The following is an 18,507-nucleotide window of genomic DNA, read 5'->3' on the forward strand; positions in this document are numbered from 1 at the left end:
CATGGCCTGATAAAAGATCATATATTTTTTACAGTATATCCAACTGGGTTAAATTGATTAAATATTTATTTTCAAAGAACATTATCCGGACCTTCGTTTGGAAGAAAACATAAAGACCGGACCTCTCGAAACTTTAATTGAATACCCTTGATGTAAACCATATCTGACCTCATCTCAGCTAAATAAAATGAACTGTTATCTCCCACACACTGTAAATATAAAAAGTTTACTTAACTAAAAATGTCAAGGCAACTTGCTGCTCAGCTTTTTTGAGTTTACTCAACTTTGGACCAAGTGGTTCACTCAACTCAAATCACTGAGTAAAGTCACAGGTTACTTTTTTGTTAGTTGAAATTACTTTAATTATTTTGCAATGTGTCTCAATAAATTATGTCAAGTGAACTTTTTTTGGACAGGCAGAACATGAAAAGTTGCAAAGGAGTATAGTTCCTAATGAAGTCGACCCAGAAAATTGCAACATTTCATTGTACGCCTGTCTTAGTACACAATACTACATAAGAGTCTAGTTTTAAATATGAAAAATATTGATACTCTTTGGTCAGTTTTTAACGTGATGCTACTGGTCTTATTAGATTCCATGATCTATGCTAGGCTATGCTAAAAGTGCTATTAACAGACCCGGAGATCAGCAGAATACATTCCAAAACGGTGAAACTCAATTTATTAACTCTTGGGGAGTTGGAAAATTAGCATATTTCCCAAATAAGTTGAATGTTCCTTTTATATGCTAATATATGTTTAATTCAAAAGATGCTCAAACCAAATGTCAACTATGTCAGCCAGAGTTTAGATTTCAGGGACTGTACCCTTGCAAAACAGAAAGGGCCTATTTCAATAACGCCAAACATAAAATATCAAACATAATAACAACATCAAACAGTCTTAAAACATTCCAAACATAGTTCAACAGTTCAGTTCAACAATCCCTTCGAGTGTTTCATATTTTAACATTAAGTTCTTAATATCTGTTTAACTTCAAAGATGCTCACTCAAGATTTCAACATTCAGAGCACGTTCAGTTTCAGGGACAGACTGCCAATTTCCATAAACACCTTCTCAATTACCTCAAAACTATATTTGAGTTCTTTTGGGTATTCACAATCCGAGGCGAAGATAAGACCAAACAGGCAAGAAACAGCAGATTTTATGTCTGAAATGTCTTTCAGAACAATTGCCTCCTCCAAAACAACAGCAAAGTTTGTAAAGGTAGGCAGTGCGCTAAGGGCAACTTCATTCTCTGTTATAGCAAGAATTCCCATTTTCATCCCTCTGGTCTGTCGTGTACTGGAGATGTGTCCTAATGAAACAACGAATACATCATTATCAGCTAATTTCAGTTTTTTATTTCATGGTCAACATTTTCTTATCCTGCATATGGATAATATGTGGATGCAAATGCAATGTAGATGCTGAACTGTCCTTTTGTATATTAATACTAATTTTGAATACTATTGACCTACATTAATAAACAAAACACCTCACACATTCTTTATTTCTTTGATTTCTATAGGGGTTGGACTGTAACATGAGTTTGAGATAACATACATGATAAAAGGTTGCATATTCTTTAAATAATGCTAATTTACATTTCATTGCATAATTTTCATTTACAGAAGGCAAGTGAACAACTGTCACTGAGGCTGTCATTAATCATCATAATGATCATAAATAACTGTGTATTGAATTATGCTGATTAAAGCTAAATTCAATCATCCAAAAATCAAATCAGAATCAATTTGCTCACAATGCAAAGATAAACTATCCTATCCCACTAAACATAATCTTGTCCAGAACACATCTTTTCAAATTCTTTGTCACAAAAGTCATATATTGAAAAAGGCTCCACTGAGGAGCCAGGAGGAAACTTATGAAGTCTTGATTTAGAATGTAATCCAAACAATGCTTACTGACCACACTGATGTTTATCAAACATTTTAACAATCTGATAAATATAACAAAATGAATAAATATACGTACTTGAAACGATAAAGTTTGAAAAGATGAAGTTTGTAGTGATATTGAGCTGCATGGTGCTTTCACCCCTTGCGTGCTGTAACGGCTTTTTCTGTGACGTAGGAAACAACATGATTATATTTTGAGTTAAGTCTATAAGACAAATCGCACATTATTTCCGATAACTGTGATAAATATAGCAGTAACTGTAGCGGTATATGGGTCAAAACACTATACTGGTTAAGGTCTGTTGGTAACATGGACAATTACTCAGTATACCAAACGACACCTTTTTTTTAAACCGTGGTGTAAAATATAAAAAATAATAAAAGTTTGACTTACACAATAATACTGGTGTTATTGTTGTTTGGATTTGTAGTTCATGTTACCAAAACGCCAAGACCAGTATTGCATTTCCACCCATATTCCCCAGTGCTGCTCAAGACTCAAGTGTTAAGTGTTAAAGTGAAGTTTTTTTGAGCTCCGTCACCACCACCAGGCCATTCTGTATAACAGCAACAGCTCTTTAAAGTAATTTCAATTATCTAACTGTATGGCCTGTTGAAAAATCGATTCAAATTGATTACCCGTTGTAAAAGAAGAGTTTAAGCGCATTACACGGAGTGTTACACAATGTCTACGACAGAAGACAATAAACCCATTAAGAACATCCATTTGTAACTTCGCGCCACATCCACTGATTATGACGGATTCATGGTCTTTTGGCGCGTTGCATCTCTCGCGTGCGATGTACAAGGTGTAAGTCCAATTCATCATGCTTTGTCTGTGACGAAATAAACAACACGATTACAATTTGAGTGAAGTCTATGACAAATCTCGTATCATTTTATTGACTTCGATCTTGAATCTCGTTACTCAAAATGAACGGATCTTTTTCACTTTGGCAGAATAAAAATAAAATGTATGTGGTGGATTCGCAATATACATGTTTCATATGTTATATATATTCTGTGAATATTTGTTTTCTATTTGAACTGGTATAAGGCAGTTATAGATGAACATCATATCAATTAATAATTCACCAAATAAATGTAAAAAGAAAACAGAAATAAGTCAACAGTTAGGTTAGGCATATTCTAATTCATAGATTAAATTTATATCAATAAAGCCGTTCTCATTGACATTTTTAAGTTTCTATTGTCAGTTCTGATTTATAACCCAACATCATCTAATAAATCAATATAAAAATATTTTGTCTAAGTTCTTTCACACAGCCTCCAACTAGGTGATCATTTGAAAATTTACAGAGGAACTGTGTTCATTTTTGCATATCCAAACAGTTCTTAACAGTGACAGGTTGTTGGGAAATGCTGTTTTACTCATGTCATTCGGGAGTCACCTGTGGTACGATAAATTATATATGCTGCTTCCTGCCGCTCACTGTACAGAGTGATGCAGAGAGAGGGGAAAGAGAGACTTGGAGAGACTGAGTCTTACGGAAATCTAAAGTGTGGATGCACTTTGAAATAGTTAAAGATGATCAGAATAAACTTAAAGTAAGATGCAAGTTGTGCCAACACCTTATGTCCAACCACTCAACAACTACAAATATGGCCTTGCACTTAACGGGTAAGTTTTAAAATGAGATTCCAGGGAAAGACTAGAAGACTGACCCCTCTTTTATTTATGTAATGACTAATATACAAATAGCGTAACATATTGGGACTTATAAGATAATTCCTCTCCTCAGATCCACCCTGACTGATGACAGCTCATCTAGTAGTGTAGGCCCAGCGCCAAGACTAACTCAAAAAAAGTTAGATTTAAGACCGCCAGTGTCGTAGAAGAGGAAAAGAGAAATTACAGACAAAATTGCAGAGGTTGTTGCTCTTGACATGAGGCGAGTGAACATCGTGGAAGGCAAAGGTTTTAAAGAATCAATGAGCACACTTGAGCCAGGATACACCGTTCTCAAAAGAGAGACGGTTATGAATGAGGTGCATGTGAAATACTCGTCCATACAGGCAGATGTTTAATAACTCATTGTGAAGCAGTCAGCCTTACCACAGATATTTGGACCTCGCTGCAAATGGAGGCATACCTGACAGCCTAAAGTGTTTTGAAGAATCATTTAACGAATGTTTATCCGCATTGAATTTATCCATATATTGCATTTGATTGCCTTTCCTTTCAGTTAAAAGAAATGGTTTTCAGTTTTGTCTTTCACTTCACAGGCAGTTTTGATCATTTTATTTTCTGTGTGCTGTCTGTTATAGAAAAGAAAAGTAATTTTACTGACTTGTTGACTACCTGGTGTCATTCCCTCAATAAACACAAACACATGACTCGACTATCAGTCGACTACAGGCAAGACGTGACAATTCTGATCCGACTATGTAAACCCTTAGTCAGGGAGACCCCTACACTGCACACGTGTGTTCGATCAGTAGACGGTCCTATACAGAGAGAAATGGTTTACTTTCTCTTTCCTTTTCAAGGAATCTGGCTGCATTACAGGTTCTGTGTGTTGTAAAGCAGTGCATGATGAAAGACAGGACATGTCAGATATGTTTATCAATTACAGTTTTGTGTTTCCAAACATGACATAAAGATGTGCAACAATGTGCTCAAAAATAAGCCTCTGATCCTCATTGTTTATATTTTGATTATACCGAGAAATATTTCCTTTGTAAATAGATTGTTAATAAAACCTTAGTTTTTTTTCATTTCCTAACATTCTTTGTCATCTCCACCTTGAAAAGCCCATTAGGGGTTTGATCTTTATATGCCCAGATGTAAAACACATCAATATTCATAACCATTGACACGACCACACATAAGGCCTTTACATAACAAAAAGTGTCTTACAAAAGTTAAATCCTATTGTTTTATGTGAATAAGCGATCAGAATGGTTTTCACATATTTCATAACAATCTTTCTAGTCCACAACATTGAATACTCAAGTCTTGTTTTTTTATGTAGATTACTTTACATATTTTCAGAGACTGTAGATTACTTTCTCAAAAATGCAAGCGAGTACAAACATGTTGATTCCATATTCGTGTAGCAAAAGTTGCCCAAAGCGCCAGATAATACTCTGACACATCATTGGTCAATCTACAACCAGCATAACACATTCTCATTGGCTAATCCACTGCCAAAAAAGTAAATACCTTATCTCAGCATATATACCAGTTATGTTTTAATGCCATTTGTAAGAACGGATAAACAGTTCATACAGAACAGCACAAGCGCACACATCAACCAGAACGAGGGTGAGAGGAAGAAAACGCTGTTTCTGTGACGGATGTTTTATATAGTAGGACACTCTGGATTTTCAGATTGTTTGAAACTGATATATGGAGCGGTCTCAGCGATAAAATAAGTCATGAACCGCAGACAGTAAGTGAAACTGTGTCAAATGTCTGTTTTGTTGGCAATTGGCGGGTAAGTGAATGATGTGAACAACATAAACGTAGAGTGAATCAACAGTTATTCAAGGATAATGTGATGATGTGTTGTGTGCTTTTGCTTTAGTTCTGCACACTGCAGGCCTCCAGGAGCTCGAGTGTAACAATCGTACATGGGTTTTTATATCTTTAATAAACATGATGAAACTAAAGACTTTGTATAACTCTATAGATACTCAAGATTAACATGACACTGGCTTTGTGGGTCATATCTGCTTTTGTTTGGTGTGCACACATTTGAATGTAGGAATATGTGCAGAAGTGTGAAAAATATACGCAAAGGTGAACACCATCAAGGATCTGGTGCTTTATATGGGTTGACTAGCCTGATTGATCTAGGCACGTCAGACAGAGAGATGGTTAGAGAACAGCTTTTGTTTTCTGTTAGCAGTTTCATTGCAGAGGAGGTGTTGCTAGAGTCAAACCACATTTAATCTGTTCTGTCATCAGACAGAGGGGAAGAATGATCATGTCACAAGGTTTCTCATACATTTTTCATATGTAGTCTGGGATTGAGAGCAAACCGTTCCACATTCATTCCACATCCAGGGTTTGTGCCTGATGATATTATCAGTGGACCAGTTGTGTAGTTGGGGCCATATGCACGTATACAACATTTGCTTACGTTTTTTTTTTCGCTGTTTGTGTGTAACGCCTTCTAAAGATCTATTAGTGTATACCCTTCCTATACCCGCTTGTTTTCCTGCTTAAAATGTCTCAAAGCTGCAGTTGTATTAAACTTCCTCATTGTGTTTATTCGATTTTATATCAAGTATGTTTTATCAAGTATTCCTACAGAGATGGCAGTGATGGCAGTTATGCTTCATCTGTAACGTTACCTGTACAAAGTAAAATCCTGAATGTTTTTACAAACGTGTTTAAAAATTCTAACTAATTATTATGTTCCAGTGTTATAACTTCATTATTAAAGCATAAGTGAAGATTTTGCATAATTATTAATACGTGGCATATGTAACTGTATTAATCTTCATGTTAATTGAAAAACAAACACTCTGTCTTTCCGAGGCAGTAGACATATTGATATAATCTGTGACAGAATGAGTGTGTTTATTAATGTCTGTGTCTGCTGCATCATGGGTATTCTGCCGATCTGTGGTGTGTAAGAAGTGTGAAGATGACCTCAGTCATGTCCTGCTTTTGTGTGTGTGTGGAGACAGAAGAACGGAGGTGTGATCAGCTTTAATGAAGGCTGTGCGTCTGCTCTGCTCGAGCAGGAAAGTCTTGTGTTGAATGAATTTGTAGAAAATCTTCATCATGTTAGTCCTGTTAAAGTCTCTGACAACAAAAGTCATCACTGAGCACTGTGTCCTATTATTTTAAGACAACAGAAGTATTTTACAAATATGACCATTAACCTACAGAATGTGTTCTAGTCTATAATAGTGTCATGACTCAGTCGATGAGAAAAGAGGAAATGAGAAACACAGGAAGAGTTACAAATGTTGTCATGAAGAACTATAAGTAGATGATGAGAAGAGACTCAGTAAGAGAAATACAACATGACTGAGAAGAGTGATATATGTCTGCTGGGACTGATCCTTCTCTCTTCACTATTCACAGGTAAACTATACAACACATTTATTTCATCAGATTTCACTTCATTACTCTCACTGACATTCTGACAAACATGTTCAGTTTCATCTCATGTCACATTTATCATAGACTTCATGTGTCTTCCCTTACGGAACAAAAATATATGAATATACTGTCAAATATAATAAATTATTTTACATAATACATTTCCATACATTGAAAGCTGGTGCTAATATTTTTTGATATACAGAAATATATGCATTGACATTATATGGATATATATTGAACACAAAATATATTTAGAAACAAAGACAAAAATAAACCTGAAAATGTTCACATGTAAATGTGATTGTATATTATACACACATATGAACACGTTAACAGAATGAGTTAAAGCAGATTTCTAGTTCCCAGCATGCTTTGCTTCTGACTGTTAAAAGAATATAAAATTGTTTAAATGTAGGTGTTATTTCATGTGTTTTTGGTGAATATTAATATAGTGGGAGATCTGTGAGTGTTTAATGTTGTATTGCTTTGAAATGTAGAAGAACTCTAGTGTGTAAATGTGTGGGGTTACAGTGGTGATGAAGATTAGAGTCTGTGGTTATAAAGTGCTTCAGTTTAAACAGGAGTGCTTAGGCTATTGTAAAGTGGCTGTGTTTTAAAATATGAAACATGTATGTTGTAATTTTTAATGTAAGAAATATTATGGTCAATATATTTGTACACATTCAGTCCCATATCATATCACATGTACATCAATATATTATAAAGTATTTTACTGATTACAAAATTACATTTAATGGGACATATAAGTTAATATATTATGGTCAATATATTTTTACACATTCAGTCCCATATCATATCACATGTACATCAATATATTATAAAGTATTTTACTGATTACAAAATTACATTTAATGGGACATATAAGTTAATATATTATGGTCAATATATTTTTCAACATATGAAAAGCGGCAAATCCTTATGTATTATTTTATATATCTTAATATATTTACACAATTTATTATTATCTATAGTTTCTAATATACCATTATGTCATTTAATATATTTTACATTCATATATTAGGAAATCTTTCCGTAAGGGTTATTCTCACATTTAAAAGTCAAGATTATGTCAAATCACACGAGATCTTTTATTTGACCACTTCAGCTTTATACTTCACATAGGCTATTTTTGACTGCCATGAAAGGGTTTTACTGGCACGCACAGCTCCATTGGTGTTTTTAAACGTGTCATTTGTTTATTTTTATGTCACAGACGCGAATAGCAACACCATACCAGCTTGTTTACAACATAGTCTACTTGTGTGTGTGTATTTACTGTAAAGTCTACGGTGTAAATCCTCTTCATTTTCCTGCTGTCCTGAGGGCTGTTGTGGTGTCTTGTACCATCCCTGGTAGACAGAATCGGCATCTGCGCAGCTTGAAACGGAGCTCTGAATACACCGTATATATCATTTACACACAGAAACAAGATTGTATAGTGTTCCTTATAGCTGATGTCAGTAAACACGCTCTTTAGGCTGCAGACCAAAGAAACAACGCGCTGTCACTTTCAGCCGAACCAACACAAGTAACACAGGAAAGTCCCTGGTGTCAAATGTACACCCGCTGGTGTATCTGTGAGTCTGTACCTACGGGTGTACAGATTTACACTGAAGCAGAGTCTTTCTGGTGTGAAATGTTAATTTATTCATGATGTTAATGAATCAATTGAGTTGACTTTACTGTGATAATTGATCTTTAGTGATGAACATCTGCTTTTCATGAAGTGTTAGATACACAGCTGATGTAAAGCAAACACAACAAATCTATGTGTAGAACTAATGTGGTCTCTTGATATCACAAAATATCAAAATGCTTCAATTAACTTAAAATAGTGTTGCCATAATCACTTATTAAAGAAGTTTGAGTGTAAAAGATGTTCATGTAGAGTTAGAGGTTTAGCTGCAGTTTGAGTAAGTTTGAAATGTTTTAGATGTTTAGATGAGGATTCTCTTTAGTGGGGTACTTGGGGTACTGTGTTTTGTTGTTTTTGCTAAATGAGTTAAACAGACACACTGCCTGTGGTTTAAAATGTTTGTTGCTTGAAGACTTTGCTTGAAGTCATCAGAAAATGATAATGGTGTCCATCCATCCATCTTCTTCCGCTTATCCGGGGCCTGGTCGCGGGGGCAGCAGTCTAAGCAGGGATGCCTAGACTTCCCTTTCCCTAGACACTTCCTCCAGCTCTTCCGGGGGGACACCGAGGTGTTCCCAGGCCAGCCGGGAGAAATAGTCCCTCCAGCGTGTCCTAGGTCTTCCCCGGGGTCTCCTCCCGGTGGGATATGCCCGGAACATGTTCCCGGGAAGGCGTCCAGGGGGCATCCGGAAAAGATGCCCGAGCCACCTCAGCTGGCCTCTCTTGATGTGGAGGAGCAGCGGATCTACTCTGAGCTCCTCCCGAGTGACCGAGCTTCTCACCCTATCTCTAAGGGATCGCCCAGCCACCCTGAGGAGAAAGCTCATTTCGGCCGCCTGTATCCGGGATCTTGTCCTTTCGGTCATGACCCACAGCTCATGACCATAGGTGAGAGTAGGAACATAGATTGACTGGTAAATCGAGAGCTTGGCCTTGCGGCTCAGCTCCCTCTTCACCACGACAGACCAAATAATTAAAATACACACATTAAATATCTCCATTCATTTCAGGTCAATATGTTTATTACAAAGTTGTGTTTTACAATCATCATATACTACCAGAAAAGACACATTATGTTCACAAAATAGATTAGTCTATGTGAAATGTTATTTTTTTCTCTAAACAGTAATTTCTAAGCCTTAACTGGAGCAAAATACAGTGTATCACAGACCACATCAGGCACATCTGTAATGTGTCTGCTTGTTTTACACTCTTTGGCCACCAGATGGTATTGTGTACAATGTCTTTATTTGTCAATGTCAATGTTTTTAACTTAATTCACGCATCTGCTTTAAATAGGTGTGGCACCATGTGCGGGAATACCCCCACTTTCAGATTAAAATGGTTCTGTCCTCCTCCAACATTCCGCCCATGTGATCTGGTTGGTTATATAGATTTGAGTGAATTAACATTCAGCCAATCACAAGTGAGTGTTATGAGACGAGTCCTCTTTCGAAGCGGGAACGATGCAGATTTGACGGATGTGGAAGGACACACTCACAAATGGGGTTCAGCTTCAATTTATCTTTTTTGTACAACAAGAAGAAAGAATTTACATTGGCTGATGAAATACTGCAGACATTGATATGGACTACAGCATCAACACTTAAGTCTGCTGCCCTTACCACAAACTTGTATCATTCATATTAAACACATAGTAATGATATACAATGTGAAAAACTTAACATAATACTAATGACAAGTACACTAACGTAAATGTACAAAATAGTTAATGCCAGACAACATCAGTTATACTCCATTAATTGTCAATTAACATTTATAACAGAATAAACACAAAAGCAACATACCTTTTTTGAAAACAACAAGAAGAAAGAATTTACATATTGGCTGATGAAATACTGCAGACATTGATATAGACTAGAAAGATAGAAATTACACATTCACTCGACTCATAATACACATAATCGTCAGATAGTTAGAACATACACAAACATCACGAGAAATGAATCCGTGCTCACACATGTGACGCACATGGAAATTCAATACATATTCTAATACTCTCAGTAATCGTGTTAAAGTGCTAAATGCATTATCTATGTATTCACATATATGTACGAAATATATGGCGTCGAAAAGATTCGCTTGAAACTTATAATTTTCACAATTAATTAGTTAATTCGTCAGAGCATGAAAAACGTTACATACCTACAGCATTACCACTTAAGTATGCTGCGGTACGGCAAGAGAAGAGCGACAAAATAAAATATCTGCTGTACCTTTAATAGCCACAAGAGGGAAGCCTTCGAACACCAATAAATACAACCAAATGCCTTATTTTATGAAATTCACAAGATACTCTTTAAATCAAATGCTCTTTTTAACCCCGTTACACTTGTTGTAGCCGAGGACACTAAAACTGCGGGGATTAGCAGTGATTAATAAAGATATACATGTCATGCGTCAGAAATAAGATGTTATAGTGCCGATAATGTATGTTAATATAACGTGGAGGTGAGGACACTATTTAAGGTCCAAACCTGCGTTTTAAAGTGAAAGTGAAGAACAGTGTCATCACTATAATCAGTTCATATGAGTCCTGATAGTGAAGTACACTTTTATCACAGTACTTATGTGATCGTTTAGTAAGAAGAATATACACATCATGTGCTTAAAAAGAGCGTTTGAATAACTGTAGAATAGTAACAATAATGCTCATGTTATTCATGAATAAACTATATCTTGTAATCTGATGCTACTTTGGTGAATTAAAGTCTCAATGTCGTGAAAATCTGTTCTACTGTCCTCCTAATGTGAATACATACATGCAAACTATAGCGTGCGTCTGTGCCCAGAATGCATTGCGTTTATCTTAATATGTTTTTTGGTTGTCACCATTTTTGAGATAAAGGTTTATTCTTGATGTCTGCTAGTGCATTTTTTATATATGATTTGGTGTTAAAAATCTTAAGAATATAATTTTATTTCTCACAGTAACATAAATGAGGATGATTAAATCACTTTAAAGCAATGCCTAAACTCTATAAGAAGCGATTACACTATTGACAAAAACAAATCCTGCTCTATGTTCAACAAATCTTAACATAAAAATCAAACTCTCATAACCATAATGATGACTCCAAAAACCATTAACATGTAAACTTGTGTTCATTCTCAATAAGAACTTTTGTAGATGTACAACAGAAATAATGTGACAGTGGTGTCTGTAAGTGAAGGTGATAATAGTGTTTGTGGAGTTGAAAAAAAATATGAAGTGTTGAACCTTATAATTGATTCAATAAAATGATTGCTTATAAACCACAAATTATAAGAGAAAGCATACAAATGATTTCAAAAGCTTTAGTTTACAGGTCTTTGAAAATGGACTTCATATAGATACAGATATTTCACTAAAGAATGAAATCATGGCACTCAAATAAAATTTCAAGCAGAATAAATAAAACTATAATTCACACATCAGTAAATGTAAATACAGTAAAATAAATCTAACAACTAATTATTAATGAGATGAAAACTCTGCAGGTCACAGATGTGCTACTTGCTGTTAAATATTAAAAATAAAACTTCAGTTATTTTCTTCACAATCAAGTCTTGGGGCCCTATTTTAATGATCTGAAACGCGAAGCCAAAGTAACTTTGTGGGCGGGTCTCGGCGCTGTTGCTATTTTCCCGGCGGGATAAATGGCTCTTGCGCCCGGCGCAAATCTAAAATGGGTTGGTCTGAAGTACCTTCATTATTCATAGGTGTGGTTTGGGCGTAACGTGAAATAAACCAATCAGAGCGTCATCCAACATTCCCTTTAAAAGCAGGTGCGCAAGTTCCATTATGGATTGCTATTATTATGGCGTATTTACCAGGCACACATCGCGCAATGCCATTCCCGGACCCTCAGGTGTCCAATCCCGCCGTGGCGCGCGTTGCAAAACTACCAGAGGAGGGAAAAAGAAATAAACTTTTTTCTGTTTAAATATTTTTAACCTCATTTTCCATTTGTATTTTTTTTTATCAATTACTGTTCGCTATTGATTTTTCTTTTTGACAAAATACAAAGAAATTTCACAAATTAAATACTTTGGAATGTTTTGGACTCGTTCTGAGCAAGCTCAACTTAACTGGTAAGTTGAAGACTAAGGTTTTTAATGTACTTACATTATGGTAAAGGTGATTTCACAGTCTTTTTTTTCAGTCTTTCAGTTTTTTCAGTTTTTCAGTCGATGTTTTTTTCCTGGTTCTTGACGGACAAACCAATTTGTCAGATGTCCTTATATACATATATGTCTTGCCACTATTGGGCAAACAGGTCTGATCCTTATTACTACAATTTGCCTGAATAATTTGTAAGCTAGATTTATGCCTATTTTTTCACATCTTCGTGGCACACCACAATGATTTCCGTCATCTCATGTGTTAATATTTTTTTAGTGTAACAATTTATGATTTGCAAAAACATCTGTGTAGATTACATGAGCAAAGTTTATGCGCGTTGTGCACGCTATACATTATGGTAAGGCATGCGCCCTTAAAATAGCATAACGAACAACGCGCCACTGACTTTAGACTAGGTTTTTTCTGGTCAGTGGCGCAATTGTTTAATGGAACAGCAAAATAGCACCAGGGATTGTTTGCGCCGGAGCACGCATCATTTTTTGCGCTGAACCGCCCAGGGAGCGCAAGTTCATTCACTAGTTTAGTGACGTGCTTCTGTGGAGGGAAAAGCGCGCTTTGCGCTGGTGCAAAATAGGAATGACACATGCGTCGGTGTACAAAGTAAATTGCGCTGGGTGCAAGATAGGGCCCTTAGAGTACTTATTGCACTGGAAATCAGGAAGTTAATTCGTCCCTCAGGAATCCCAAATATGTTGGATGAACTTAAGAAGGCTGTTAAGGGGGCATATAATATCACAGAAGATTTCTCTCTTCAGTATAAAGATTCTGACTTCAATGACTTCTTTACCCTTACGTCCACTGACCAAATTCAGCACAAGGACACAATCAAAGTTGTATTCCCTGCTCCTATCATTCTAACACTGTTTGCTGAAAATGAAGAAAACATCACTGCAAGTACATCTTTCTCAGCAGATGAAGTATCCTCTATTTCCTCTACTGCATGTTCAGTTGATGACGCTGTCCCATGTGAATCCACATCCTATGGGGAAACAGTCATTCTTTCCCCACAAACTACCCCAGAGAGGATGCCATGGCCTCAAGAGTTCCCTATTCCAAGTTTTTCTCCGGAAATAGAGATTCTGGGCAAAAAGGCTATGGAGGATTACAACAGACATGGCAGCCTTCTAAATGTCCAAATTGTGAAGAAGGATGTAATGGACCATTTAGTTAAGGCTATTTACATGTACACATCATATCCTTCTGGAAAGCAGATTGAAGGTGTGGCTGAAGCACTTATCCGAAAATACCCATGTTTGAAGGAACCAGGCTCTTTCACAGGGTTTCAAGGCTGGCAAATGAGCCTGAAGTACAAAATGGCTGATTAGAGAAGACGACTCAGCAAATTTGGTTTTCCTGAAGTTTTATGTAACGCATTTAAGAAGAAGAACCCTGAGGACAGGAAGTCAGTGAAAAGTGTCAAAAAACCTTGTAAGGCAGAACTTAATTATCTACCGCAATACCCACCAGGTGAAAACCAGGACAGTTTGGAGCAAGAGAGAGTTCTACTGCTGACTGAAGTGAAAAAAAAGAATAATACTATTGTGGTGAAAGACAAAATGTCAAGAACTTTTGCTCTACGAAGACATGAGGTGATTGAACTGTGTCCTAGTGTTGTAGAAATCAAAGATCGCTGGCCTGCTCTGTTTGATGTTCTCCAGGTTAAGCTATTTTCTGTTTTGTCATTAAACACCATCACAGACAATAATGTGGTTATCATAGCCCAATATTTGCGTGTTTTGTTTTTCAGATTAATGAAGAATTTAGGAGAATCACCACTCTGCACCTAGAATCAATATTTATGAAAATGTTGGACCTCTACACTCCTAAACTTTTGGCCATATTTACTAGCAGAGGGGGAGCACTAGGCTGGAATTTGAAGCAGAAAATGGATGCCCTGCTAATGGTACTTTTATAACATATCAATATTTAATTGTTAATTGTTTTTGGTTGATGCCTAATTTACCGGCTTTTGTCATATCAGAATCCTGAAAGAAACATCGATATGACAAGAGATATTGTCCTCCGTTGCCTGATCTGATATCTGGGTGAAAAAGAGGATAACCTCATCCAAGAGTACAATGTAAGTGTTTAGAATTGTTCTAATTTGGGGTTTTAAGAAAAAAAAACTATGGTACATGCAGTTTTTGTGTAAAAATATAGAAATGCAAATTAAACAATAGTTTGTGTTACCAATTAAATTGTGTAAAGCTACTGTGAATATATTTAACACAAATGAGATTTCAGTAAAACACTAACTAAGGTAACACGTTATTTTATTGGTTCACTTTCGACATTCTATTGACTACAAGTAAATGTATAGTAACTTTGCAACTACGTGTTAACTTAATGTATTAACTTGAATTTAATAAATTGTTTGTTTTGTCATGAAAAAACATGTATTTATTTGTTTCTACTTAACTAATTTCAGATATAAGCAAACACCTCATATCAACGGTTTTCTTTAAATAATGCGAAAAATTTCACACAAGTGTCTAGTTAGTAGAATGTCTAAAGTGGACCATTGAAATAGTGTAAAAAATGAAGGTTAAAAGTTACTGTTCTCAAACCCAAAGGTGTGATGTATAGAAGAATATTAGGTTATTTACATACAGAGAGCAGCTAGTAAGAACTGTGTATGTAAACCTCACTCCACCGGGCATCAAGAGATGCACCCACCTTCAAAGGCGGCGAAAGCTAGTTGAATCACGGTTGGAGTGGTGCGAGTTGGCTCGGAATCAACTTTTGAATAAGTGAACTGAACATTATTGACATCATCCCTCCACACAAGTATCAACAAATTATTTTTTTAACGTTTTTTATTCTCTGAATACACCGTCTTTCATTGTTGAAACTGTACTAGAGCTATGTTATTGTGACTATTTGTGTCCACTAAAACATCATATTATTATGTTTCAATGTTAAAGTTAAACTAAGATGGTTAACTTAAAGTTGCCATAGCATTTTAAACTGTTATAATACATTGTTTTGTTTACAACCATACACAAATCAATTAAAAAAAATGGACATCAAACGCAGTATAGCGAATAAAACGACTCATGTAATGTTTGTTTTACAGTGTGACAACGGAGATGTGCAGCAAGATATACTGGAGCACATAATGAAAATTGCCATCTGCAAAGGAGATCATAAGGAGGACATCAGCATCATCTTGGAGGGGGTGGAAGAAGTCATGACTGGCTTGGGCAATATGGCTAGAGCCTGTGCTGTTCTTCTTGGCCTCACATATGCACTAAACCTCACCTACCCGAAAAAACTGAAGAACACATTTGAGGCCTTTCAAAAGCTGCTCTTGGAACTCGATGTATGCAAGTTGTCGGGCAAATTGCTATCACTTAAAAGCAAACTCCTCATGACTTAGATTGAGATACAACGCATTGTACCAAGTACTGTTGAAAACGGGATTAAGCGTTTGAGATTGGTCTACATGGTTTTGTTACATCACGTTTCGCTACAAGTTGTTATAAAAAATCCCGAATGTGAAACTTTCCCACACGTTTGTGGAACAAAAAGACCATTTTCACTTATCTTGAAAATGGAAGTTTTTATGTTTAAGTCTTGAAATTGCTTTGACGACTTGGTAGTGCATTTTATTTTCAAGTCATTTTCATCAATACAAATGAGGAAATTTTACTAACCTTACTTGTGAGACAAATAAATAAAGCACATTGCTTAAATGAAACAAAGTCATCATGTGCCGTTGATTGAAAAGTTAAGGGAATTTTACTTTATTTATTAAGGTAAATTCCAAAAAAAAAAAAAACTTAAAAACTACTTAAAAAAATTTAGGTAACATTATTACACTTATCTTTTTTAAGTAAATAGCATGTTTTATTTTTTACAGTGTGTCTGCAGTGACTCTGAGCATCAAGACAAGACATCCAAACATCAGTAATAGACACAAACCTGTCTGCAGTGACTCTGAGCATCAAGACAAGACATCTAAACATCAGTAATAGACACAAACCTGTCTGCAGTGACTCTGAGCATCAAGACAAGACATCAAAACATCAATAATAGACACAAACCTGTCTGCAGTGACTCTGAGCATCAAGACAAGACATCAAACATCAGTAATAGACACAAACCTGTCTGCAGTGACTCTGAGCATCAAGACAAGACATCTAAACATCAGTAATAGACACAAACCTGTCTGCAGTGACTCTGAACATCAAGACATCTAAACATCAGTAATAGACACAAACCTGTCTGCAGTGACTCTGAGCATCAAGACAAGACATCTAAACATCAGTAATAGACACAAACCTGTCTGCAGTGACTCTGAGCATCAAGACAAGACATCTAAACATCAGTAATAGACACAAACCTGTCTGCAGTGACTCTGAGCATCAAGACAAGACATCAAACATCAGTAATAGACACAAACCTGTCTGCAGTGACTCTGAGCATCAAGACAAGACATCTAAACATCAGTAATAGACACAAACCTGTCTGCAGTGACTCTGAGCATCAAGACAAGACATCTAAACATCAGTAATAGACACAAACCTGTCTGCAGTGACTCTGAACATCAAGACAAGACATCAAACATCAGTAATAGACACAAACCTGTCTGCAGTGACTCTGAGCATCAAGACAAGACATCTAAACATCAGTAATAGACACAAACCTGTCTGCAGTGACTCTGAGCATCAAGACAAGACATCTAAACATCAGTAATAGACACAAAGCTGTCTGCAGTGACTCTGAGCATCAAGACAAGGCATCTAAACATCAGTAATAGACACAAACCTGTCTGCAGTGACTCTGAGCATCAAGACATCTAAACATCAATAATAGACACAAACCTGTCTGCTCCAGTTTACATATCTAGAATGACATATAAAAAAGAAAAATTCAATTAAATATTTTTTTACACTTTTAAACCAGACGAAAATGCGATTTGGTTTAATAATTTATGGGTCTATGCTTCCCAGTCCTGGGGTGTATTCCAGAAAGCAGGTTAACTTACCGTCAGCTAAACTCTGAACTCTCGGTTGATAAACACAAACTTGTTTACTCGGGGTCTGTCTGTTCCAAAACACCTGAGAAGAGTTTGTTTAATCTCCCTAAAGATACTCAGAGTTAACACACTCACAGAAACAACATGAAGACACTGTCAATGGATCACAGACCCTGAAAGTTCTCTTTGTTTTAGGAACTGAAAGTTGATGTTTTCAGATAAAGATTATTTGCGAGTCAGAACAATGTATACATTTGACTTTTTAAAGACTTCTAATTGTGTTTTACTGTATCATTGTTTTTAAATTCTCCTTAATGCATTATTACAAATTTTAATAACTTCAACCTTCGTTTTACTATAGTGTAACTGTGACATTTGTAGTTAAACCAAAACTTTTTATCTAAGGGAAAACCATCAAATGTAAACAGATTTGACATTTAATTTTTCATTTGAAATCATCTTCCTATGTCACATTTACACTTCACAGATCTATAGAATAAGAGTCAGTTCTGCACACGACTGTGTTTAGTTTTGTATGAAGATCAAACACAAGAGCAGTGAAGAGAGATCTTGATCATAAATACTATAGATGACATGAATGTGTGTGATGATAAAACACCTCTGTGTCTGAAATACACTACAACAATCTCAACAGATTTTTTTAACTCGACATTAAACACTTTCAGACTTTATTAAAGTTTCAGATAGAAACAC

The 18,507-nt window shown here is 35.9% G+C and overlaps 1 long non-coding RNA gene across 1 annotated transcript; it reads right to left on the minus strand.

Moving 5' to 3' along the window:
* Positions 1–655: 655 nt before the first annotated feature.
* LOC130420838 (uncharacterized) lies at positions 656–2,504 on the minus strand. The gene is made up of 3 exons (XR_008906711.1): positions 2,317–2,504; positions 1,999–2,086; positions 656–1,318 (listed from the first exon to the last, which is right to left on the minus strand). It is a non-coding gene; the product is annotated as an uncharacterized LOC130420838 (long non-coding RNA).
* Between the last annotated feature and the right edge of the window lie 16,003 nt (positions 2,505–18,507).

This window comes from Triplophysa dalaica, chromosome 5, assembly GCF_015846415.1.
Source record: "Triplophysa dalaica isolate WHDGS20190420 chromosome 5, ASM1584641v1, whole genome shotgun sequence".
NCBI classification, from domain to species: domain Eukaryota; kingdom Metazoa; phylum Chordata; class Actinopteri; order Cypriniformes; family Nemacheilidae; genus Triplophysa; species Triplophysa dalaica.